Source organism: Pan troglodytes, chromosome 13 (genome assembly GCF_028858775.2).
Source record: "Pan troglodytes isolate AG18354 chromosome 13, NHGRI_mPanTro3-v2.0_pri, whole genome shotgun sequence".
Lineage (NCBI taxonomy): Eukaryota > Metazoa > Chordata > Mammalia > Primates > Hominidae > Pan > Pan troglodytes.
Genome location: NC_072411.2, coordinates 16,006,223 through 16,032,860, shown reverse-complemented (window position 1 = coordinate 16,032,860; position 26,638 = coordinate 16,006,223). Strand labels below are relative to the sequence as shown.

At 36.4% G+C, this 26,638-nt stretch overlaps 1 protein-coding gene across 5 annotated transcripts in view; it reads right to left on the bottom strand.

The window, feature by feature from the left end:
* The window catches only part of DPP10 (dipeptidyl peptidase like 10), a 1,405,070-nt gene that overhangs the window by 491,321 nt on the left and 887,111 nt on the right, over positions 1 to 26,638 (bottom strand). The window lies entirely within an intron of this gene.

The window sequence follows — 26,638 nt, the reverse complement described above, 5'->3', positions numbered from 1 at the left end:
TTGGAAATGTACAGTTTTGTTGTTAAAAACCAAAGATGGTAGACTTGAGGGACTTATGTATGACTAAACTCTCAAGTCAGAAAGAAGTTTAACAAGGAAATAGAATAATTACCTACTTCCACCAAAAAAATTAGTACCCAACAAATACAAAGTAGATTTGACTTAAATGTAAAGTTCAAATAATAAAATACTAGAATATTAATGATAATACACACATTTCATACTAGTCTTTTATAGATGAGCTAGGTGTATTCCTCTTTCTACATTCCAAAATATAAGAAATGAAAAGATAACAGGACTTGAATACTAAAATCAGCATTACAAACACCCTTTTACATGCAAGAGGCTAAAGACAGGAATATTGCATTTTCTTTGCAAAATAATAACATTGTTTATTTGCTGTATAAATTCATCTTTGTGACCTTTCAGCTATGACCTTCACTTCAGTTGAAAATAAAATGTCAAGGATATATACTAACCTCATTAGATTTTATTCTGAAAAGGTTCAGCACTTGTTACAGCAAGAGCTTTGCTTTTTTCTAGCTGAAAAGGCTGGGGCAAAGAGTCAATAACGTCAAATGCATTCCCTTTCACATAAATCAATCATGCATTTAACCCATAAAATAACTGCCAAGAAAAAATGGAAAAAAAATTATAGTAAAAATAGTGAGTATTGTTTGATTATAATTTTAGCATAAGACATTGTAATTGTATAGAGCTTTGCAAAACGAAATGCTGTTAGGTGATGATAAATATTTGATCATTTGCCTGGCAGTCTGACACACCAGAATTTCTTAATTCATTCACAAATTTTCTAGTTTCATTAAAAAAATTTCAAGGCAACAAGTGCAGTATTGTAAAGGATAGGAGACATATCTCTGTCCTGCCCTGAGGGGTTTGCACATGCTTAACAAAACATATAATAGATGTCAGGCCAGGCGCAGTGGGGCATGCCTGTAATCCCAGCACTTTGCGAGGCCAAGGTGGGTGCATCACTTGAGGACAGGAGCTCCAGGCCAGCCTAGCCAACATGGTGAAACTCCGTGTCAACCAAAATATATAAAACAAAAAATGAGCCTAGAGTGGTGGTGCATGTCTGAGGTCCCAGCTACTTGGGAGGCTGAGGTGGGAGAACTGCTTGAACATAGGCGGCGGAGGCTGCAGTCAGCTGAGATCGCACCATTGCACCACTATACTCCAGCCTGGGTGACAGGGTGAGACCTTGTCTCAAAAAACAAATTACACACACACACACACAGAGACACACACACACACACACACATACATACGTAATAGATGTCAGTATAAGGATAGAGAGTGCTAAATGAGTTTGAAGAAAGGAAATGTCTCACAGAAAAAATCAGAGAAGGCCTCACTTAAACATAAAATGACCAACTCTCACTAATTCCTGGGTAAGAATGCAAAATGGTACAGTCACTTTGGAAAATAATCTGGCATTTTCTTATAAAACTAAACAAATTATTATCATACAATCCAGTAATCATGCTCCTTGGTATTTACCCAAAAGGAGCTGAAAACATATTAACACAGAAAAACCTACACACATTTATAGCAGCTTTATTAATAATTGCCAAAATTTGGAAGCAACCAAGATGTCCTTCAATAGGTGAATGGCTAAATAGATACATTTTTTAATGAGTTATTATTCTGTGCTAAAAAAATGAGCTATCAAGCCATGAAAAGATATGGAGGAAACTTAAATGCATATTATGAAGTGAAAGAAGCCAATAAGAAAAGGCTACATAGTATATAATCTCAACTACATGACATTTTGAAAAAGCAAAACTATAGAGACAGTAAAAATAGCAGTGGTTCCTAGGAATTGCAAGGGAAGTAATGAGCAGGTGAACATAGAGAATTTTTAGGGTGGTGAAGTTATTCCATATGATTCTACAATGGTGGATACATGTCTTTATTTACTTGTCCAAACCCATACAACACAATCCACTGGAAAGTGAATCCAAACAGACTTTGGGTGACAATGATGTGTCAATATAGGTTTGTGAGTGATAGCAAATGTGCCACTCTGGTGCGGGATGTTGATAATTGGGGAAGCTATGCATGGTCTGTATCAGGCACAGGGGGGTCGGGGGAAGAGAATATGGGAAATTCCTGTACCTTTCACTCAATTTTGCTGTGAATATAAAATTTCTCTGAAAAATAATCTATTATAAAAAAAAACTATTAAAAAAACCCTGGGTATTACAGGTTTCAAAAGGCAGAGGAAGGGAATACTAGGGGCAGGAGAAGGAGGAAGAACATTTGAGATAAAAGGATAAGTGCTTTTTGTTTCACAAGTGAAAAAATATCTTAATTCCAGAATTCAGCTTCCATCATAAAAGTATGGGATTTTAATCAGATGAGCTAATTTTATTAGGGTTTCAGAAATATATTTATTCTATGAGGTATTTCAATAAAACAAAGGTTTGATATAGATAAGTTTCAAAATTTTTAAATTTCCCTATCACGTAAATTTACCATTATTTTGTCTAATCAGATCCCTTCAATTTTTAGAGAATTATATCTTATCATCTATATTTGATAAACATTGACTTATTTGATACATAGGTAAAGGTGGGAGGTAGGCATGTGCTTATTTCGGTGAGAGACATTATGCTAACAAACTTAAATAAATGATCCTTATCTATTAAATTTAAAAAATTAACTGTATTATATATATAAATTTCTTTTATATGCATGCATCTGTTTGTCTTCCAAAAACATTTAGTTTGTCCCTAATGAGTTCCACATATTTCATTTACATTTTTTTGGAAGATGTTAATTTTAAAAAGAGGTTGTAAGTCCACCACACCAAATAATCTTATTTTCAAATAAATTTTAAAATAATAATTTGGTAATTTTCAAACATGGTATCTTTCATGTGAGCTTTAAAATCATATTATAACTCAAATAGAAATTTTATTAAAATAACACTCTATATATTATATACATACACACAACAGTGTAAACTGGAAAATTTTAAACATTTCACAACATTAAGGCTTTTCATTCAGAAATATTCCATCCTCATTTTATGTACATTAATACTATTTTATCTTTGATTTTTCATATAAGTCCTTTGCCCTTCCAATTGAATTTAGTGCAAAGTATATATAGTTTGGTATTGTGAACGGAATATTTCCCATTCCCATTCTAAATTATTTTTATACCTATAAGATTAATGATTACACCATATCACATTTTCTTAAACATTTCAATTATGAGTTTTTATTTTCTACATATTAAATTATAGCATCTGTAAAAATATTACTTTTTTCTTTCTTTTCCAAATTTTAAGCAACTAATTATACTATGTATGCATTTGCTTCCCAGGTAATTGAAGATTCATATGAAGTTGCAAGAAATATTACAGAGAAAGTCTGTGTACTCTTCATTCAATTTCTCTCAATGACAAGTAACATCCTGCATAATAATATCACGAAAAGAAACTGACATTGATATACTCCAGCAACCTTACTCAGATTTCCCCAGTTTTACATGTATTCATTTATTCACGTGCATTCTTGAGTGTTTAGTTCTACGCAGCTGCGTCACAGGTGACCAGCACCACAGTCAAGAACAGTTCCATCACTAGGATCTCTTCTGCCACTCTTTTATTAATAGTCCCCCATCCAATCCCTTGGCAACCAACCACTACTCTGTTCTCCATTTTTAAAATTTTGTAATTTTAAGAATGCTATACAATCACAATCATACCATACCTAAGCTTTTGGACTGGCTTTTATCACTCAGAATAATTCCCTTGAGATCCATTCAAGCTGTTGAATGTATAAATAATCTATCACTTTTGATGGCTGAGTAATATTCCAGGGTATTGATAGACCATTCTTTAACTCTTCACTCACTGAAGAACATTTGAGTTATTGTTATTTCTGGTTTGGGGATATTATAAATAAAGTTACTATAAACATTTGTTTATAGATTTTTGTACAAACATAAATTTTCTTTTCTCCAAGACAAATGCCCAAATTTGCAGTTGCTGGGTCAAATGTAAACACATTACAGTTTTATTTAAAAATTCCATATGCTTTTTTACAGTAGTTTTACCATTTTACATTCTCACCAGCAATGTATAAGTGATCCAGTTTCTCTGCATCTTTGGCAGCATTTGATGTCATTAAAAAAAATGGCTATTCTTATATATGTGTAGTGATATCCCCTTGTGGTTTAATTTGCATTTCTCTAATAGCTAATGAGGTTGAACATCATTTAATGTGCTTATTTATGATCCCCATATAGTCTTCAGTGAGATATCTGTTCATGTCATTCGCCCACTTTCTAACTGAATTATTTTGTTGGTGTGTTTGTTTAATGCTGCATTTGAAGAGTTCTTCGTCTATTCTAAATACAAATGCTTTGTCAGATACGTGAATTTCAAATATTTCCCTCCAGTCTGTAAGTTGTCTTTTCACCCTCTTTAGAAAATGTTTTGTGGAGAAAAAGGTATCAATATTTATGAGATCCAGGTAATCAATTTTTCCTTTTATGAATCGTCCTTTTCCTGTCAAGTCTAACAATGTTTCACCTATTTCTTGGTCTTGAAACTTTCACCTATGGCTTTTTCCTAAAAAATATTATAGTTTTATTTCACATATTAGTCCCTGCTCTATTTTGAGTTACTTTTTGTATATGTTCACACATGGCATGAGGCTTAATATGAAGTTTTGTTTGTCTGCTGGTTTATTTTGTTTTGTGTCTATGGATGACTAATTGTTCCAACTTCATTTTTGAAAAGGATTTGTTTAATTCTACTGAATTATTTCATTAGCTTGAATGTGAAAAACGATACTGAGCTGGACAAGGTGGCTCACGTCTATAATCCCAGCTGCCTGGGAGGCTGAGGCTGGAGGATCAGTTGAGTTGAGGAGTTAGTTCAAGGTTAGAGTGAGCTATGACTGTGCCACTGTGCCACTTCACTCCAGCCTGGGCAAGAGAGTGAGGCCTAATCCCTAAAACTAAAAAAAATTAATTTATTTTAAAAAAAATGTTGAATGATCATAGTGTCAGTGACATTCCTGTCTTTTTTTCCATTATGAAATAATCATTATTTCTTTCCAGACTCTTTTATATAAACATATTTTTCTCCTTTAACACATTGATATAAAAATTACATAAATACAATCTCCTGTTTACAACCACCCGATATGTCTGTAACAAAATCCAACCAAGCACGTTGAATTCTTATTTTTATACTATTAGATTAATATGTTAAACTTTTATTTAAATGTTTACATCTAGGTTAACAGATAAAGTTACACAGTCCTTTGTTTTCCATTCTGTATTATATTGATCACTTGGCACATTAACACATTTATTCAATATTTTTGAAGTTGTGTTTATTTTCTGTGTTCTGGAATAGTTTAATAATTTTAATAATATGTTTTAACTCCAATTGCCCCTGGAACTTATTCTAAAACCAACCCTTCAAAGCAATTCAAATAACTATAAATAAATCTTCTGTTTAAACAATAATGAGAAGGAGATATTATGTAATTTAAGAATTAATTTATTTGGCTTTATTCAATACTGAGAAAACTATATACTTCATTCATTTCTTTGTTTTTTTCTTCTTCTGTGTTGCTTTCTTTGTTCCTTTCCTTAAATTTTCCTTAGCTGCCTACCCTGAGGTCTCTTGAATTTTTCATTCCTAGAATAAAGACTCCTTCCTTATACACATAATGAATAATTAAGCTTCTCTTTTAATAGCCTCCAAGGCTAACTTCTATCCTCTATTTTTTTTTTTTTTAATGAGCACGCTCCCCCTGTCTCATTGTAATCATTCAGGATGTTCATTCTTTGCAACCAATCCTCTCTTTTCTGAATGTCCCCCAAACCCTACTGGGTATTAGTATCCTCATTTCACAGAGAAACAGGCTCGGCAATGTTGACAAAGACCACATAACTAGTAATTGGCAGAGCTGAAACTTGAACCTGCATCTCTCTGACTTTAGGTTTTCTTCATTAAGCTATACTGTCTCCCAAAAATAAGTTTTCTTTCCTTTTCTCTTTAATAATGTATTAATAGCATCTTTTCACAAGACAATATACAATCTTACAAAAATATTTTTTTTTGTAAGATTGTAGGAATACAATCTTAGGAATAGGAATACTCTTATTGCCTTTTAGCCACTAGAACCCTTCTTCCAACTGAAATCCAACTCCTTAGTGTAAGCCCCTCTGGAGCTTATTAGCATCCCATTCTGCCTCAACTTGCCCAGGAAGATAATAGCATATCCTCTTTTCTCAAAGAGAGAAATGTCACAGCATTCACTAAAATGTAGGAATTTTTTTTTTTTTTGCTTTCTTCAAGACACTTGTCTACAATATGTCTTAAATTCCAAGCTTACCCTCTGCTCATTGTTACAGGCAATTTATAGTTACAACGGAACTCAGTCATCAACAAACATTTATTACTCACATTGCAACGTAATTTAGCAGGAACTTAATTTATGTTAGAATCAGACCCAGGGAGAATCACCTAGAGAAATCTTACTATTTGATACATTTAAATAATTTTCTCTTTATTTTTACCTAGCAAACAGAGAAACCTGGATATCAATCATTCATCTCAATCACTCACACTGAACAACGAGAAGGTGGCTCAGAAAAAAATATTAGATTGTAAATCATTTTGAGACACTCTTTCAAAATATTATTAATTTTTATTAATCTTTAGAGAAAGAAATTCTTATTAATTCTTATTAATTAATTCTTATTCTTATTAATCTTTAGAGAAAGAAATTCTAAAATCAATAGTCCCTAATGTAAAGAAAATATTGCTAAAATTTAATATTCAACTCTCATAGGCTGTTCTCCTTACTAGCAAGGTATTTGAGAACATATCTCTAGTGATGCTGTAACAAAATATAAGGCACAATTATATATATATATATAAAGAGAGAGAGAGAGAGTATACATGTATGAAAGTCTGAAAACCTACTATATGTTAATAGTTGCTATTAAAAGTGTAAATATTTGTTAACCCTATAAGATACTATAATTATGAATAGGGACACAAAAATCCAAATAAATATATGATTTAACAATTCACGAGTATTTAGAGACCTGGAAACAGAATCCTTATTGGTTAAATAGTTACAAGGTATTGCAGAATCTTAAGTAAAAAGTTCAGCTTTGACAATATGAATGTGGCAACAGAACTGAAATTGAATAATTCACGCCATGTTCTTTTCTGTGCTCTATTTGGTCCTTTAGGATCATAGACTGTTATGGGTATTTCTGTTCTTTCTTCCAAAAATCCAACCTTGCTTTTAAATGGCCTTTGAAATGAGTTGGCTGCATAATCTTAGATGAAAAAAAAGAAAGTTCTTCAGCATTCAACTGAAGAAAAGCTAATTTATGACTTTAAGTTCTTGGTTCCTCTTTGCTGAAAATAATTGTGTTAGTTTTATCTAGTTTATTCTTGATATCAGAGGTTCAGAAATATTTCTTTAATTTAAATTCTATTCAAAATAATTTCCTATTAAAACAGAAATAGAATGAAAAATCTAATCAAGTAGTTATTTAAAATTTCCCACAAGAAGAACAAGCCATTTTCCTTTCTACTCACGTGATTCTCCCTTAGCTGGGTTTTCCCAGTACCACCATCTCCATTCCCAGGGCTGTAGTTTAAATATTTACTCTTAATCGTTTTCTTCATTTTCCATGGTTAGTGTCATATGGGATAGTCCTCTAGTGCATTTCCATTTTAAATATTATTGACTAGCTGATTGAAATAACACCACTTCTACCCCTCCTTGCACAGCTAGATGAAACTACAGAATGCAAATCACAATAGTCAAGATTAAATTCTAGATTTTTCAAAATATCTGCTGTTGGTTTGTGCATTCTCTAACTTGTCAGCAGATCCTAAGATTTTGTTTTAGTACTTAACATCTGAAATATAAATTCTATTCTTATTTTCTTTTTTAAATATCTGTTCTTTTCTTTCCCTAGGATGCTGAAACTTTAGGCAGCAGATGAAATATGGTCTAAATTTATGTCATTTGAGATCAGGATAAGATCACAAGCTTGTTTCTTAATGTTTCCTAACTTATCACCCAGAAAATGAAAAACAGTTTCTTCCTTCCTCCTTAAGAAATTTACAGTTTTTAATGTACATTAAAAAAACAAATTTAAATAGTTAATTTGTATAGTAGTTAATATGGTTTGGCTATGTCCCTACCCAAATCTCATTTTCAATTGTAACTCCCACAATTCCCACGTGTCATGAGAAGAACCCAGTGGGAGGTGACTGAAATATGGGGGCAGGTCTTTCCTTCACTGTTCTCATGGTACTGAATGAGTCTCATGAGATCTCACGGTTTTAAAAATGGCAGTTTCCCTGCACAAGCTTTCTTTTTGCCTCCTGCCATCCCCGTAAGATGTGACTTTCTCCTCCTTTTCTTCCACCATGATTGTGAAGCCTCCCCAGCCATACAGAACTGGAAGTCCAATAAAACCTCTTCTTTTGTAAATTCCCCAGTCTCGGGTATATCTTTATCAGCAGTGTGAAAATGAACTAATACAGTAGTAGAACAGAAAAAATAAAAAGATATACCCTGGTATATTTTGCATAGATTTTTTGGGTTATGTTTTGTTTTGTGTTTTACATAAAAGAAGACTTATATAGAAATCACCAAGCAAATTACTTAGCTCATTTAATTTCAGCCATTGTCTTTATTATTATTAAAATGTAAAATATATAGGGCCATATAAAGCACCTTCACATTATTCACTTTCAGACAAACGAAAAATATTTTTCATTCTCTTGAAATATCTGTCTCTTTCATAGTTGTTCTCTTCAGCTGAAATGTTTCTACGTGTATTCTCAGATTTACTTTTAGAAACACAATATGAAGTTGCTTCTTTATAGTTACTGGAAAAATACAGTAAAATGTAAAATTCACCGAGAAGTCTCTTTTCAGAAGTGTATTTAACTATGTTGACTTTATAAGTTCCAAAATATAAATTGGAAAAATAATAATCTATAATTCAAGCTCTTTAATGAAGGAAACCTAATAGCTTGTCACTTAGTATTGTGAAGCCTAATTCATCCATTCAAGCAAAAGTCAAAAAGGAAAAGTCAAATACACTACATCTGTTTTATAGTTCCCGGGAATCACCTTTGCTCTTCTTGGCATATTAGGGATTTCCTTCTATAAGTCTTTCTTTTGCCTTTTCTTACTCTTTCTAATCCCTTGTTGCAGAAATAGCTAGGTTTCTTAAAAAAAAAACAAAAAAAACAAACAGAGTCTGCTCTGGTCCATTCCTGATCAATTCTACTAATTAGAACTACTTTTGGAGTTGCTCTTCCTGAGGAGTATCTGTGTGGCATTCTCTGTATTTCCTGAATTTGAATGTTGGCCTGCCTTGCTAGGTTGGAGAAGTTCTCCCAGATAATATCCTGCAGAGTGTTTCCCAACTTGGTTCCATTCTCCCCGTCACTTTCAGGTACACCAATCAGACGTAGATTTGGTCTTTTCACACAGTCTTTTCACACATATTTCTTGGAGGCTTTCTTTATTTCTTTTTACTCTTTTTTTCCCTAAACTTCTCTTCTCACATTGAGAAGAGCAACTCTAAGACACATAATTGTCAGATACACCAAAGTTGAAGTGAAGGAAAAAATGTTAAGAGCAGCCAGAGAGAAAGGTCGGGTTATCCACAAAGGGAAGCCCATCAGACTAACAGCTGACCTCTCAGCAGAAACCCTATAAGCCAGAAGAGAATCGGGGCCAATATTCAACATTCCTAAAGAAAAGAATTTTCAACCCAGAATTTTATATCCAGCCAAACCAAGCTTCATAAGTGAAGGAGAAATAAAATCCTTTACAGACAAGCAAATGCTGAGCGATTTTGTCACCACCAGGCCTGCCCTAAAAGAGCTCCTGAAGGAAGCACTAAACATGGAAAGGAAGAACCAGTACCAGCCACTGCAAAAACATGCCAAATTGTAAAGACCATTGATGCTAGGAAGAAACTGCATCAACTAACAAGCAAAATAACCAGCTAACATCATAATGACAGGATCAAATTCACACATAACAGTATTAACCTTAAATGTAAATGGGCCAAATGCTCCAATTAAAAGACACAGACTGGCAGATTGGATAAAGAGTCAAGACCCATCAGTGTGCTGTATTCAGGAGATGCATCTCACATGCAGAGACACACATAGGCTCAAAATGAAGGGATGGAGGAAGATCTACCAAGCAAATGGAAAACAAGAAAAGGCAGGGGTTGTAATCCTAGTGTCTTATAAAACAGACTTTAAACCAACAAAGATCAAAAGAGACAAAGAAGGCCATTACATAATGGTAAAGGGATCAATTCAACAAGAAAAGCTAACAATCCTAGATATATATGCACCCAATACACGAGCACCCAGATTCATAAAGCAAGTCCTTAGAGATCTACAAAGAGACTTAGACTCCCACACAATATTAATAGCAGACTTTAACACCCCACTGTCAACATTAGGCAGATCAATGAGACAGAAAGTTAAAAAGGATATCCAGGAATTGAACTCAGCTCCACACCAAGTAGACCTAATAGACATCTACAGAACTCTCCACCACAAATCAACAGAACATACATTCTTCTCAGTACCATATAGCACTTATTCCAAAATTGACCACATAGTTGGAAGCAGAGAACTCCTCAGCAAATATAAAAGAACAGAAATTATAACAAACTGTCTCTCAGACCACAGTGCAGTCAAATTGGAACTCAGGATTAAGAAACTCACTCAAAACTGCTCAACTACATGGAAACTGAACAACCTGCTCCTGAATGACTACTGGGTACATAACAACATGAAGGCAGAAATAAAGATGTTCTTTGAAACCAATGAGAACAAAGACACAACATACCAGAATCTCTGGGACACATTTAAAGCAATGTGTAGAGGGAAATTCATAGCACTAAATGCCCACAAGAGAAAGCAGGAAAGATCTAAAATAGACACCCTAACAACACAATTAAAAGAACTAGAGAAGCAAAAGCAAACACATTCAAAAGCTAGCAGATGGCAAGAAATAACTGAGATCAGAGCAGAACTGAAAGAGATAGAGATACAAAAAACCCTTCAAAAAGTCAATGAATCCAGGAGCTGGTTTTCTGAAAAGATCAACAAAATTGATAGACCACTAGCAAAACTAATAAAGAAGTAAAGAGAGAAGAATCAAATAGACGCAATAAAAAATGATAGAGGGGATATTACCACTGATCCCACAGAAATACAAACTACCATCAGAGAATACTATAAACACCTCTATGCAGATAAACTAGAAAATCTAGAAGAAATGGATAAATTCCTGGACACACACAACCTCCCAAGACTAAACCAGGAAGAAGTTGAATCTCTGAATAGACCAATAACAGGCTCTGAAATTGAGGCAATAATTAATAGCCTACCAACCAAAAAAAGTCCAGGACCTGACGTATTCACAGCCGAATTCTACCAGAGGTACAAGGAGAAGCTGGTACCATTCCCTCTGAAACCATTCCAGTCAATAGAAAAAGAGAGAATCCTCCCTAACTCACATTATGAGGCCAGCATCATCCTGATACCAAAGCCTGGCAGAGACACAACAAAAAAAAAGAGAATTTTAGACCAATATCCCTGATGAACATTGATGCAAAAATCCTCAATAAAATACTGGCAAACTGAATCCAGCAGCACATCAAAAAGATTATCCACCATGCTCAAGTGGGCTTCATCCCTGGGATGCAAGACTGGTTCAACATAAGCAAATCAACAAACTTAATCCATCATATAAATAGAACCAAAGACAAAAACCATATGATTAACTCAATAGATGCAGAAAAGGCCTTTGACAAAATTCAACAGCACTTCAGGCTAAAAACTCTCAATAAATTCGGTATTGATGGGACATATCTCAAAATAATAAGAGCTATCTATGACAAACCCACAGCCAATATCATACTGAATGGGCAAAAACTGGAAGCATTCCCTTTGAAAACTGGCACAAGACGGGGATGCCCTCTCTCACCACTCCTATTCAACATAGTGTTGGAAGTTCTGGCCAGGGTAATCAGGCAGGAGGAAGAAATAAATGGTATTCAGTTAGGAAAAGAGGAAGTCAAATTGTCCTTGTTTGCAGATGACATCATTGTATATTTAGAAAACCTCATCGTCTCAGCCCAAAATCTCCTTAAGCTGATAAGCAACTTCAGCAAAATCTCAGGATATAAAATCAGTGTGCAAAAATCACAAGCATTCTTATACACCAATAACAGACAAACAGAGAGCCAAATCATGAGTGAACTCCCATTCACAATTGCTTCAAAGAGAATAAAATACTTAGGAATCCAACTTACAAGGGATGTGAAGGACATCTTCAATAAGAACTACAAACCACTGCTCAACGAAATAAAAGAGGACACAAAAAAATGGAAGAACATCCCATGCCCATGGATAGGAAGAATCAATATCGTGAAAATGGCCATACTGCCCAAGGTAATTTATAGATTCAATGCCATCCCCATCAAGCTACCAATGATTTTCTTCACAGAATTGGAAAAAACTACCTTAAAGTTCATATGGAACCAAAAAAGAGCCCACATAGCCAAGACAATTCTAAGCCAAAAGAACAAAGCTGGAGGCATCATGCTACCAGACTTCAAACTATACTACAAGGCTACAGTAACCAAAAGAGCATGGTACTGGTACCAAAACAGAGATATAGACCAATGGAACAGAATAGAAATAATACCACACATCTACAACTATCTGATCTTTGACAAACCTGACAAAAACAAGAAAGGGGGAAAGGATTCCCTATTTAATAAATGGTGCTGGGAAAACTGGCTAGCCATATGTAGAAAGCTGAAACTGGATCCCTCTTTATACCTTATACAAAAATTAATTCAAGATAGATTAAAGACTTAAATGTTAGAGTTAAAACCATAAAAACCCTAGCAGAAAACCTAGGCAATACCATTCAGGACATAGGCATGGGCAAGGACTTCATGTCTAAAACAACAAAAGCAATGGCAACAAAAGCCACAATTGACAAATGGGATCTAATTAAACTAAAGAGCTTCTGCACAGCAAAAGAAACTACCATCAGAGTGAACAGGCAACCTACAGAATGGGAGAAAATTTTTGCAATCTGCTCATCTGACAAAGGGCTAATATCCAGAATCTACAAAGAACTCAAACAAATTTACAAGAAAAAAACAAACCCAACAAAAAGTGGGCAAAAGATATGAACAGACACTTCTCAAAAGAAGACATTTATGCAGCCTACAGACATATGAAAAAATGCTCATCATCACTGGCCATCAGAGAAATGCAAATCAAAACCACAATGAGATACCATCTCATAGCAGTTAGAATGATGATCATTAAAAAGTCAGGAAACAACAGGTGCTGGAGAGGATGTGGAGAAATAGGAACACTTTTACACTGTTGGTGGGACTGCAGACTAGTTCAACCATTATGGCAGACAGTGTGGTGATTCCTCAAGGATCTAGAACTAGAAATACCATTTGACCCAGTCATCCTATTACTGGGTACATACCCAAAGGATTATAAATCATGCTGCTATAAAGATACAATGCACACGTATGTTTACTGCAGCACTATTCACAATAGCAAAGACTTGAAACCAACCCAAATGTCCATCAATGATAGACTGGATTAAGAAAATGTGGCACATATACACCATGGAATACTATGCAGCCATAAAAAAGAATGAGTTCATGTCCTTTGTAGGGACATGGATGAAGCTGGAAACCATCATTCTCAGGAAACTGTCACAAGGACAAAAAACCAAACACCCCATGTTCTCACTCATAGGTGGGAATTGAACAATGAAAACGCTTGGACACAGGAAGGGGAACATCACACACCAGGGCCTGTTGTTGGGTAGGGGGAGCGGGGAGGGATAGCATTAGGAGATATACCTAATGTACATGATGAGTTAATGGGTGCAGCACACCAACATGACACATGTATACATATGTAACAAACCTGCACGTTTTGCACATGTACCCTAGAACTTAAAGTAAAATAAAATAAAAAATAAAGAAAGCAAGAACTACTTTTGACTCAGATTATCCCTGTATATTACAAAGCCTAATAATACATACTCCTTAATTTAATTTGTTTCCTGGGTCAGACAATCATCCAATGAATATTCTTTCCTATCTGAGTATATTTCCAAAATGAGACTTTCATACAGAAAGCCATATTTTAATTATAAATACATTTCTAAAATTCAACATGGGGTAAGTAACTAAATTAAGACCAAACTGTGCCTATATTAAATAGAATGAGGAGGACAGCTGACAAATGAAATATAATTTATTATCTGCTTCTTTCTGTTTTCTCACCAAACTCTGCTCTTTTTTCAACAAATATAGAAATAATATTTAGGAAATTCATACTGAGTACATAAAACAAAAGCATAAACTGCAAGAAGTTTACCACCTACAATGCCTTCACCTTCCCTGCAGTGCCCAGCATACTGTAATAAATCTAACCTCTGCTTCTCTGTTCTCAAAAGGGGATGAGCAATGATGCTTCACAAACAGTGATCAGAGTTAGAAGGTCATATTTTAGTCCTAATTCAACCCTTCGCTAGTAGGTATCTCTTTGGTTAGATCACTCCATTTATTTATGCATCATTTTTTGCATTTGCAAAGACCAAGAGTTGGACTAAATCACACTATACCCAGCAGTGTTCTAAGGACTCTAGTGAACTCTTTCACGATAGAGAAGAGATGAGGGAAGGACAGAGGTTATGTGATTACACCTCTTCAACCAGAAAAATGCTGCTTTGGCATGTTTGATTCTTTGTATAGAATTTTATTTGAAGCTCTACACATACATGCTTGCACACACACAAAACACATACAAACACACATGATGAGCTGCAAACTAGCTTGCATCTCTTAGGATTCTCGAATTTCTGGTATATCTTATACTAGCTCTTTCATTTTCGGCAGTGACTCAAAGTGCTCATCAAATAAGAAATGTACATTTAAGCCGCTAAGCCAAGAAGATCTGGGAAGGAGTCAGTCAGAGAGCCTTGGGCCAGAGTTCCAGGGGCTCTGGGAGTGGCTGCCAGTCCCATAGGGCAATGCACAGTGGCCTACATAGATGAGCCTGCATCATAGTGGAGGAACTCCGAGATTAGAAAATCTCTACCTGAAGATGGCCGAATAGGAACAGCTCCGGTCTACAGCTCCCAGCGTGAGCGACTCAGAAGACGGGTGATTTCTGCATTTCCATCTGAGGTACCGGGTTCATCTCACTAGGGAGTGCCAGACAGTGGGCGCAGGCCAGTGGGTGCGCGCACCATGCACGAGCTGAAGCAGGGCCAGGCATTGCCTCACCTGGGAAGCGCAAGGGGTCAGGGAGTTCCCTTTCCGAGTCAAAGGAAGGGGTGACGGACGCACCTGGAAAATCGGGTCACTCCCACCCGAATATTGCGCTTTTCAGACCAGCTTAAAAAACGGCGCACCACGAGACTATATCCCACACCTGGCTCGGAGGGTCCTACGCCCTCGGAGTCTCGCTGATTGCTAGCACAGCAGTCTGAGATCAAACTGCAAGGCAGCTGCGAGGCTGGGGGAGGGGCGCCCGCCATTGCCCAGGCTTGATTAGGTAAACAAAGCAGCCGGGAAGCTCGAACTGGGTGGAGCCCACCACAGCTCAAGGAGGCCTGCCTGCCTCTGTAGGCTCCACCTCTGGGGGCAGGGCACAGACAAACAAAAAGACAGCAGTAACCTCTGCAGACTTAAATGTCCCTGTCTGACAGCCTTGAAGAGAGCAGTGGTTCTCCCAGCACCCAGCTGGAGATCTGAGAACGGGCAGACTGCCTCCTCAAGTGGGTCCCTGACCCCTGACCCCCGAGCAGCCTAACTGGGAGGCACCCCCCAGCAGGGGCACACTGACACCTCACACGGCAGGGTATTCCAACAGACCTGCAGCTGAGGGTCCTGTCTGTTAGAAGGAAAACTAACAAACAGAAAGGACATCCACACCGAAAACCCATCTGTACATCACCATCATCAAACACCAAAAGTAGATAAAACCACAAAGATGGGGAAAAAACAGAACAGAAAAACTGGAAACTCTAAAACGCAGAGCGCCTCTCCTCCTCCAAAGGAACGCAGTTCCTCACCAGCAACGGAACAAAGCTGGACGGAGAATGATTTTGACGAGCTGAGAGAAGAAGGCTTCAGACGATCAAATTACTCTGAACTACAGGAGGACATTCAAACCAAAGGCAAAGAAGTTGAAAACTTTGAAAAAAATTTAGACGAATGTATAACTAGAATAACCAATACAGAGAAGTGCTTAAAGGAGCTGATGGAGCTGAAAACCAAGGCTCGAGAACTACGTGAAGAATGCAGAAGCCTCAGGAGCTGATGCGATCAACTGGAAGAAAGGGTATCCGCTATGGAAGATGAAATGAATGAAATGAAGTGAGAAGGGAAGTTTAGAGAAAAAAGAATAAAAAGAAATGAGCAAAGCCTCCAAGAAATATGGGACTATGTGAAAAGACCAAATCTACGTCTGATTGGTGTACCTGAAAGTGATGCGGAGAATGGAACCAAGTTGGAAAACACTCTGCAGGATATTATCCAGGAGAACTTCCCCAATCTAGCAAGGCAGGCCAATGTTCAGATTCAGGAAATGCAGAGAATGCCACAAAGATACTCCTCGAGAAGAGCAACTCCAAGACACATAATTGTCAGATTCACCAAAGTTGAAATGAAGGAAAAAATGTTAAGGGCAGCCAGAGAGAAAGGTCGGGTTACCCTCAAAGGGAAGCCCATCAGACTAACAGCGGATCTCTCGGCAGAAACCCTACAAGCCAGAAGAGAGTGGGGGCCAATATTCAACATTCTTAAAGAAAAGAATTTTCAACCCAGAATTTCATATCCAGCCAAACTAAGCTTCATAAGTGAAGGAGAAATAAAATACTTTACAGACAAGCAAATGCTGACCGATTTTGTCACCACCAGGCCTACCCTAAAAGAGCTCCTGAAGGAAGCGCTAAACATGGAAAGGAACCGGTACCAGCCGCTGCAAAATCATGCCAAAATGTAAAGACCATCGAGACTAGGAAGAAACTGCATCAACTAACGAGCAAAATCACCAGCTAACATCATAATGACAGGATCAAATTCACACATAACAATATTAACTTTAAATGTAAATGGACTAAATGCTCCAATTAAAAGACACAGACTGGCAAGTTGGATAAAGAGTCAAGACCCATCAGTGTGCTGTATTCAGGAAACCCATCTCACGTGCAGAGACACACATAGGCTCAAAATAAAAGGATGGAGGAAGATCTACCAAGCAAATGGAAAACAAAAAAAGGCAGGGGTTGCAATCCTAGTCTCTGATAAAACAGACTTTAAACCAACAAAGATCAAAAGAGACAAAGAAGGCCATTACATAATGTTAAAGGGATCAATTCAACAAGAGGAGCTAACTATCCTAAATATATATGCACCCAATACAGGAGCACCCAGATTCATAAAGCAAGTCCTGAGTGACCTACAAAGAGACTTAGACTCCCACACATTAATAATGGGAGACTTTAACACCCCACTGTCAACATTAGACAGATCAACGAGACAGAAAGTCAACAAGGGTACCCAGGAATTGAACTCAGCTCTGCACCAAGCGGACCTAATAGACATCTACAGAACTCTCCACCCCAAATCAACAGAATATACATTTTTTTCAGCACCACACCACACCTATTCCAAAATTGACCACATACTTGGAAGTAAAGCTCTCCTCAGCAAATGTAAAAGAACAGAAATTATAACAAACTATCTCTCAGACCACAGTGCAATCAAACTAGAACTCAGGATTAAGAATCTCACTCAAAGCCGCTCAACTACATGGAAACTGAACAACCTGCTCCTGAATGACTACTGGGTACATAACGAAATGAAGGCAGAAATAAAGATGTTCTTTGAAACCAACGAGAACAAAGACACAACATAGCAGAATCTCTGGGACGCATTCAAAGCAGTGTGTAGAGGGAAATATATAGCACTAAATGCCCACAAGAGAAAGCAGGAAAGATCCAAAATTGACACCCTAACATCACAATTAAAAGAACTAGAAAAGCAAGAGCAAACACATTCAAAAGCTAGCAGAAGGCAAGAAATAACTAAAATCAGAGCAGAACTGAAGGAAATAGAGACACAAAAAACCCTTCAAAAAATCAATGAATCCAGGAGCTGGTTTTTTGAAAGGATCAACAAAATTGATAGACCGCTAGCAAGACTAATAAAGAAAAAAAGAGAGAAGAATCAAATAGACACAATAAAAAATGATAAAGGGGATATCACCACCGATCCCACAGAAATACAAACTACCATCAGAGAATACTACAAACACCTCTACGAAAATAAACTAGAAAATCTAGAAGAAATGGATAAATTCCTCGACACATACACTCTCCCAAGACTAAACCAGGAAGAAGTCGAATCTCTGAATAGACCAATAACAGGAGCTGAAATTGTGGCAATAATCAATAGCTTACCAACCAAAAAGAGTCCAGGACCAGATGGATTCACAGCCGAATTCTACCAGAGGTACAAGGAGGAACTGGTACCATTCCTTCTGAAACTATTCCAATCAATAGAAAAAGAGGGAATCCTCCCTAACTCATTTTATGAGGCCAGCATCATTCTGATACCAAAGCCGGGCAGAGACACAACCAAAAAAGAGAATTTTAGACCAATATCCTTGACGAACATTGATGCAAAAATCCTCAATAAAATACTGGCAAACCGAATCCAGCAGCACATCAAAAAGCTTATCCACCATGATCAAGTGGGCTTCATCCCTGGGATGCAAGGCTGGTTCAATATACGCAAATCAATAAATGTAATCCAGCATATAAACAGAGCCAAAGACAAAAACCACATGATTATCTCAATAGATGCAGAAAAAGCCTTTGACAAAATTCAACAACCCTTCATGCTAAAAACTCTCAATAAATTAGGTATTGATGGGACGTATTTCAAAATAATAAGAGCTATCTATGACAAACCCACAGCCAATATCATACTGAATGGGCAAAAACTGGAAGCATTCCCTTTGAAAACTGGCACAAGACAGGGATGCCCTCTCTCACCGCTCCTATTCAACATAGTGTTGGAAGTTCTGGCCAGGGCAATCAGGCAGGAGAAGGAAATAAAGGGTATTCAGTTAGGAAAAGAGGAAGTCAAATTGTCCCTGTTTGCAGACGACATGATTGTTTATCTAGAAAACCCCATCGTCTCAGCCTAAAATCTCCTTAAGCTGATAAGCAACTTCAGCAAAGTCTCAGGATACAAAATCAATGTACAAAAATCACAAGCATTCCTATACACCAACAACAGACAAACAGAGAGCCAAATCATGAGTGAACTCCCATTCACAATTGCTTCAAAGAGAATAAAATACCTAGGAATCCAACTTACAAGGGATGTGAAGGACCTCTTCAAGGAGAACTACAAACCACTGCTCAAGGAAATAAAAGAGGATACAAACAAATGGAAGAACATTCCATGCTCATGGGTAGGAAGAATCAATATCGTGAAAATGGCCATACTGCCCAAGGTAATTTACAGATTCAATGCCATCCCCATCAAGCTACCAATGACTTTCTTCACAGAACTGGAAAAAACTACTTTAAAGTTCATATGGAACCAAAAAAGAGCCCGCATCGCCAAGTGAATCCTAAGCCAAAAGAACAAAGCTGGAGGCATCACACTACCTGACTTCAAACTATACTACAAGGCTACAGTAACCAAAACAGCATGGTACTGGTACCAAAACAGAGATATAGATCAATGGAACAGAACAGAGCCCTCAGAAATAATACCACTTACCTACAACTATCTGATCTTTGACAACCCTGAGAAAAAGAAGCAATGGGGAAAGGATTCCCTATTTAATAAATGGTGCTGGGAAAACTGGCTAGCCATATGTAGAAAGCTGAAACTGGATCCCTTCCTTACACCTTATACAAAAATCAATTCAAGATGGATTAAAGATTTAAACGTTAGACCTAAAACCATAAAAACCCTAGAAGAAAACCTAGGCATTACCATTCAGGACATAGGCGTGGGCAAGGACTTCATGTCCAAAACACCAAAAGCAATGGCAACAAAAGCCAAAATTGACAAATGGGATCTAATTAAACTCAAGAGCTTCTGCACAGCAAAAGAAACTACCATCAGAGTGAACAGGCAACCTACAGCATGGGAGAAAATTTTCGCAACCTACTCATCTGACAAAGGGCTAATATCCAGAATCTACAAAGAACTCAAACAAATTTACAAGAAAAAAACAAACAACCCCATCAAAAAGTGGGCGAGGGACATGAACAGACACTTCTCAAAAGAAGACATTTATGCAGCCAAAAAACACATGAAAAAATGCTCATCATCACTGGCCATCAGAGAAATGCAAATCAAAACCACTATGAGATATCATCTCACACCAGTTAGAATGGCAATCATTAAAAAGTCAGGAAACAACAGGTGCTGGAGAGGATGTGGAGAAATAGGAACACTTTTACACTGTTGGTGGGACTGTAAACTAGTTCAACCATTGTGGAAGTCAGTGTGGCGATTCCTCAGGGATCTAGAACTAGAAATACCATTTGACCCAGCCATCCCATTACTGGGTATATACCCAAATGACTATAAATCATGCTGCTATAAAGACACATGCACACGTATGTTTATTGCAGCATTATTCACAATAGCAAAGACTTGGAACCAACCCAAATGTCCAACAATGATAGACTGGATTAAGAAAATGTGGCACATATACACCATGGAATACTATGCAGCCATAAAAAATGATGAGTTCATGTCCTTTGTAGGGACATGGATGAAACTGGAAACCATCATTCCCAGTAAACTATCGCAAGAACAAAAAACCAAACACTGCATATTCTCACTCATAGGTGGGAATTGAACAATGAGATCACATGGACACAGGAAGGGGAATATCACACTCTGGGGACTGTGGTGGGGAGGGGGGAGGGGGGAGGGATAGCATTGGGAGATATACCTAATGCTAGACGACGAGTTAGTGGGTGCAGCGCACCAGCATGGCACATGTATACATATGTAACTAACCTGCACAATGTGCACATGTACCCTAAAACTTAAAGTATAATAAAAAAAAAATTGTTAAAAAAAAAAAAAAGAAAAGAAATGTACTTTTAGGTTCTGAAGGACTATTATTAAATTTTACCTCAAACTTATCATCCGTTGAGTACATAAGTCAAGAGCTTTAGGATTTACTCATAGTTGTAATTAGCCAAATTAGTCAATCATTCAAAATGCTAATGATTCTCAAACCTCTTTCTGAGATCTTTTTCAAATTAACATCTCCTGAATATGAGTAAAGAATCTAAATATGAGAAATGTATGTAAGCTTTCCACATTTGGAGAAGAGCATTTACACACTGTGATACATACACATGTGTACACACATACACCCTGAAATGATGTCATCCTTTTACCCTAAAGTGTTATGGCTCTATAGTCATATTTAAGTTCCTCCTTCACATATGTTGCTTGATTCTATCACATTACCATGACCAAATTTTTATTCCATGTCTTTATTAGCCTACACCAGAGGTTTCTGGTGTATGGTTGTGGACTTCAGGAAGACAGGGGTCACAGAAATCAAAACTGTATTCATAATAACACAAAGACATTATTGTCCTTGTCAATGGGTTGAAATTTTCACTTGTGATACAAAAGCAAGGGTTGATAAAACTCCAGGCACCCTTTCGTAAGTCGACACTGTGACATCAAACAATTGTCATTATATTCTTTATGGCCATATAGCCTCAATTTAAAAATAAACCCAGTTTCAGTTCAGAAGTAGTAAAAAATATTAATTGTACTACATCTTGACTCTCAACATCTTTTGAGTATCTGTGTGGTGCAGTATGTCAAAAAATAAAATAACACCAGTGCATACGAAATATGATGGTTATCTCATGGAAAAGCATATGGTCAGTTGCTTGAGTTATGAGCTAAACTCACCACATTGTTTCTCATAGAACATTATTTTTACTGGAAGGAATGAGTAACAAACTACTATTATTCAGATTTAAGTGTCTGACAGATGTTTTTCTTCAAAATGAAGTAAATTTTTTCTTCACAAAATCCACAATTGGCTGTATTTGTTACAAACAAAAAAATTCGAGCTTTCAAGCAAGAAAATGAATTTTAGAAAACTGATATTCTCCATCTTAAGTTTGATCATTTCTCAATAATTCTCTAGTGAGCTTTTCCTAGTGAAATCATTAGTGAAATTCATCATGATTTTGAACAACTGTACAATCACATGTCACTAAATGACAGGGATATGTTCTGAGGAATGTGTTATTAGGCAACTTCATGGTTGTGCAGACATCGTAGAATGTACTTACACAAACCCAGATGCTAAAGTCTACTGCATATCTATGCTATAAGATACAGCCTATTACTGCTAGGCTGCAAACCTGTACTGCCTGTTAGTGCACTGAAAATCATAGGCAATTGAAACATAATGGTAACTATTTGTGTATCTAAACATAGAAAATATATAGTTAAAAAACATTATAAATGATAAAAAGAATGGTACACCTGGATAGGGCACTTCAAGAATGGAGCTTGTAGGATTGGAAGTTACTCTGAGTGAGTCAGTAAGTGAGTGGTGAGTGAATATGAATGCCTAAGATATTACTGCACACTACTGTAGACTTTATAAGCACTGCACACTTAGTCTACATTAAATGTATTAAAAAATTTTCTTTCTTTTGTAGTAGATTAACCTTAGCTTCCTGTAACTGCTTTACTTTATCAATGTTTTTCATCATTGACACTTTTCTAATAACACTTAGCTTAAAAACAGATTTGACAACTGAACACAAATATTTTCCTTCTTTATGTCCTTATTGCATGACCTTTGTCTATTTTAATATTTTTATTTTTAAAAAACAAAGACATAAACACACACATATTAGCCTAGGCCTACACAGGGTCAGTATCATCAATATCACTGTCTTCCACTTTCATATCCTATTCCACTAGAAGGTCTTCAGGGTAAATAACATGCATGGGGCTGAAATCTCCTATGATAACCATGCCTTCTTCTGGAATACCTCCTGAAGAACATTCGTGAGGCTGTTATACAGTTAACTTATGTTTTAATAGGTAGAAGGAATGCACTGTAAAATAATAAAAGTGTAGTATATTAAATACATAATCCAGTAATATAGTAGTCTGTTATCATTATTATTATGTACCATATGTAATTCTATGTGATATAATTTTACAGGACAGGCAACACAGTAGGTTTACTTATGCCAGCATCACCAAAAACACCAGAGTAATGAATCATGCTACTATGACCTTACTACGGTTGTGTCACTAGGGGATAAGAACTTTACAGCTGAATTACAATCAAATGGGACCACCAATATATATGAAGTCTGTCATTGACCTAAAAGCCATTATAATGTGCATGACTGTATAATAAACTCCACTGACATTTGGAAGACCTGCATAACTCAATGAACTAATATTTTACAAATGACCAATTCATATTACAGAAGTAGACGTGGGTAAGAGTCTTTCAACATGTAAGATGGACCAATGGACTTTAATGTAGCAGAGTATTAAAATATTATTCAGATTTTACACTGCAATTAACCTTCAAGCATCTAGCACTTATCTAGTTTTCAGGAAGTAACAGCAAAAAACCTCTACAATTATCTGAAATAGCTATTAACATACATATTCTATTTCTGACTATATGTCTTTATCAGGTCAGAATTTCTGCATATATCTCAACCAAAACAATGTATTGCAAAAGAATTAACAGAGGAGCACATATAAGAACTCTGCCATCTTCCTCTGAGTTAGACATTAAACACATTTGTAAAAATGTGAAACAATACCATTTATTTTGCTTTTTTTGTTTTGAAAAACATAACTTTTCATTTTGTTATTTATATTTATATGTAATTGTTTTATTATTGTCATCTTAAATAAATTAATACACATTTTATTTGAAATCTCCGAATTTATTTGCAATGTCTAATTTTACAAATGGTGATATATGCAATTCAAATGCCCCAAAGCATTTTTGGGTCCTCAATACTTTGTTAGAGTACACTACACTAAGTTCTACTGAATGTACTTTATTGTGTATTTTACAAGTTTATGTTTTTCCACATTTCAAACTGCCAGGGTTATAATAAATATTATTCAAGTCTCAAAAGATGTTGACTTTCTTTTCTATTTGGTAATATCATCAGCTTTAATAACCTTATTCTATTGTATTATTATTTATTACTTCATTATCAAGAACTTTCACTAAACAATTCTCTGACATTTTTATTGCAAGAGTGGATAACCGGATAAATTTGTCACTGGTCAATACAAGCATACTCATTTTATTGTGCTTTGCTCAATTACACTTTGCAGACATTGTTTTTTACAACTTGAAGGGTTGTGGTAGCCTGTTGTCAAGCAAGCCTATTGACACCATTTTTCTGATAGCATGCAGTCACTTCATGTCTCTGTGTCAAACTTCGGTAATTCTCACAATTTTTCAAACTTTATTATTATTATATCTGTTACGGTGATCTGTGATCAGGGATCTTTGATGCCACTATTGTAGTTGTCTTGGGGAGCCATGAACCATGACCACATAAGAGCATAATGTTGTGTGTGTTCTAACCGTGACATCAACCAATTGATCCCCTGTCTCTCTCTCTCTCTTCAGGCCCCCCTATTCCCTAAGACATAACAATATTGAAATTAGGGCAACAGTAGCCTCTAAGTATTCCAGCGAAAGGAAGAGTCAAATGTCTCTCACTTTAAATCCAAAACTAAAAACAATTAAGCTTAGTGAAGAAGGCACATCAAAAGCTTAGGTAGGCTGAAAGCTAAGCCTCTCGCTCCCAACAGTTAGCCACAAAAAGTTCTTATGGGAAATTAAAAGTGCTAATCTATTGAACATACAAATGATAGAAAAACAAAACAGGCTTATTGTTGATATAAAGAAAGTTTTTGTGTTCTGGATAGAAGATCAAACTAGCCACACCTTTCCCTTAAGCCAAAGCCTAATCTAGAGTAAGGTCCTAACTCTCTTCAATTCTGTGAAGGCTGAGAGAGATGAGAACGCTACAGAAGAAAACTTTGAAACTAAGAGAGATTGGTTCATGAGGTTTAAGGAAAGACCCTATTTCCATAACATCAAAGTGCAAGGTGAAGCAGCAAGTGCTGATGTAGAAACTACAGCCAGTTATCAAGAAGATGTAGCTAGGATCATTGATGAAGGTGGTTAAGCTAAACAAGAGATTTTCAATGTAGACAAAACAGCTTTTTATTTTAAGAAGATACTACCTAGAACTTTCCTTTTTTTGAGACGGAGTCTTGCTCTGTCACCCAGGCTGGAGCGCAATGGTGCGATCTCAGCTCACTGCAACCTCCACCTCCTGGGTTCAAGTGATTCTCCTGCCTCAGCCTCCCGAGTAGCTGGGACTATAGGCATGTGCCACCCTGCCTGCCTAATTTTTGTATTTTTAGTAGAGATGGATTCTCATCGTGTTAGCCAGCTTGATCTATCTAGGACTTTCATAGCTAGAGAGGAAAAGTCAGTGCCTGGTTTCGAAGCTTCAAAGGAGAGGCTCACTCTCCTATTAGGGGCTAACGCAGCTGGTGACATTCTGTGGAAGCCAAGGCTCATTTACTATCCTCAGAACCCTAGGGCCCTTAAGAATCATGCTAAAGCTACTCAGCTTGTGCTTTATAAATGAAACAACAAAGCCTGGCTGACAACACTTGGATACAGCATGGTTTACTAAATATTTTAAATCCACTACTGAGACTTACTACTCATAAAAATATTCCTTTTAAAATATCACTGCTCATTGACAATACACCTGGTTACCCAAGAGCCCTGATGAAGATGTACATCAATATTAATGGTTGTTTTCATGCCTGCTAATACAACATCCATTCTGCAGCCTACGGATCAAGGAGTAATTTTGATTTTCCAATGTTGGTAATTAAGAATTACATTTGATAAGGCTGCCATAGATACTGATTCTTCTGAAGGGTCTGGGCAAAGTGAATTAAAAATCTTCTGGAAAGAATTCACATTTCTAGATGCCATTAAGAACATTTGTGATTTATGTGAAAAGGTCAAAATATCAACATTAACAGGAGTTTGGAAGAAGTTGATTCCAATCAGTACTGATAACTTTGAGAGGTTCAAGACTTCAGTGCAGGAAATAACTGCAGATGTGGTAGGGGCAGCAAGAGAATTTGAATTAAAAGTGGAACATGAAGATGAAACTGAACTGCTGCAATCTCAAAATAAATCTTGAATGAACAAGGAGTTTTTTCTTATGGATGAAGTGAAAGGAGCAGTTTCTTGACATGGAATCTACTCCTAGCTAACATGCTGTAAACACTGTTGACGTGACAACAAAGGATTTAGAATATTACATAAACTTAGTTCATAAAGAAGTAGGATTTGAGAGAAGAAACTCCCATTTTGAAAGAAGGTCTATTG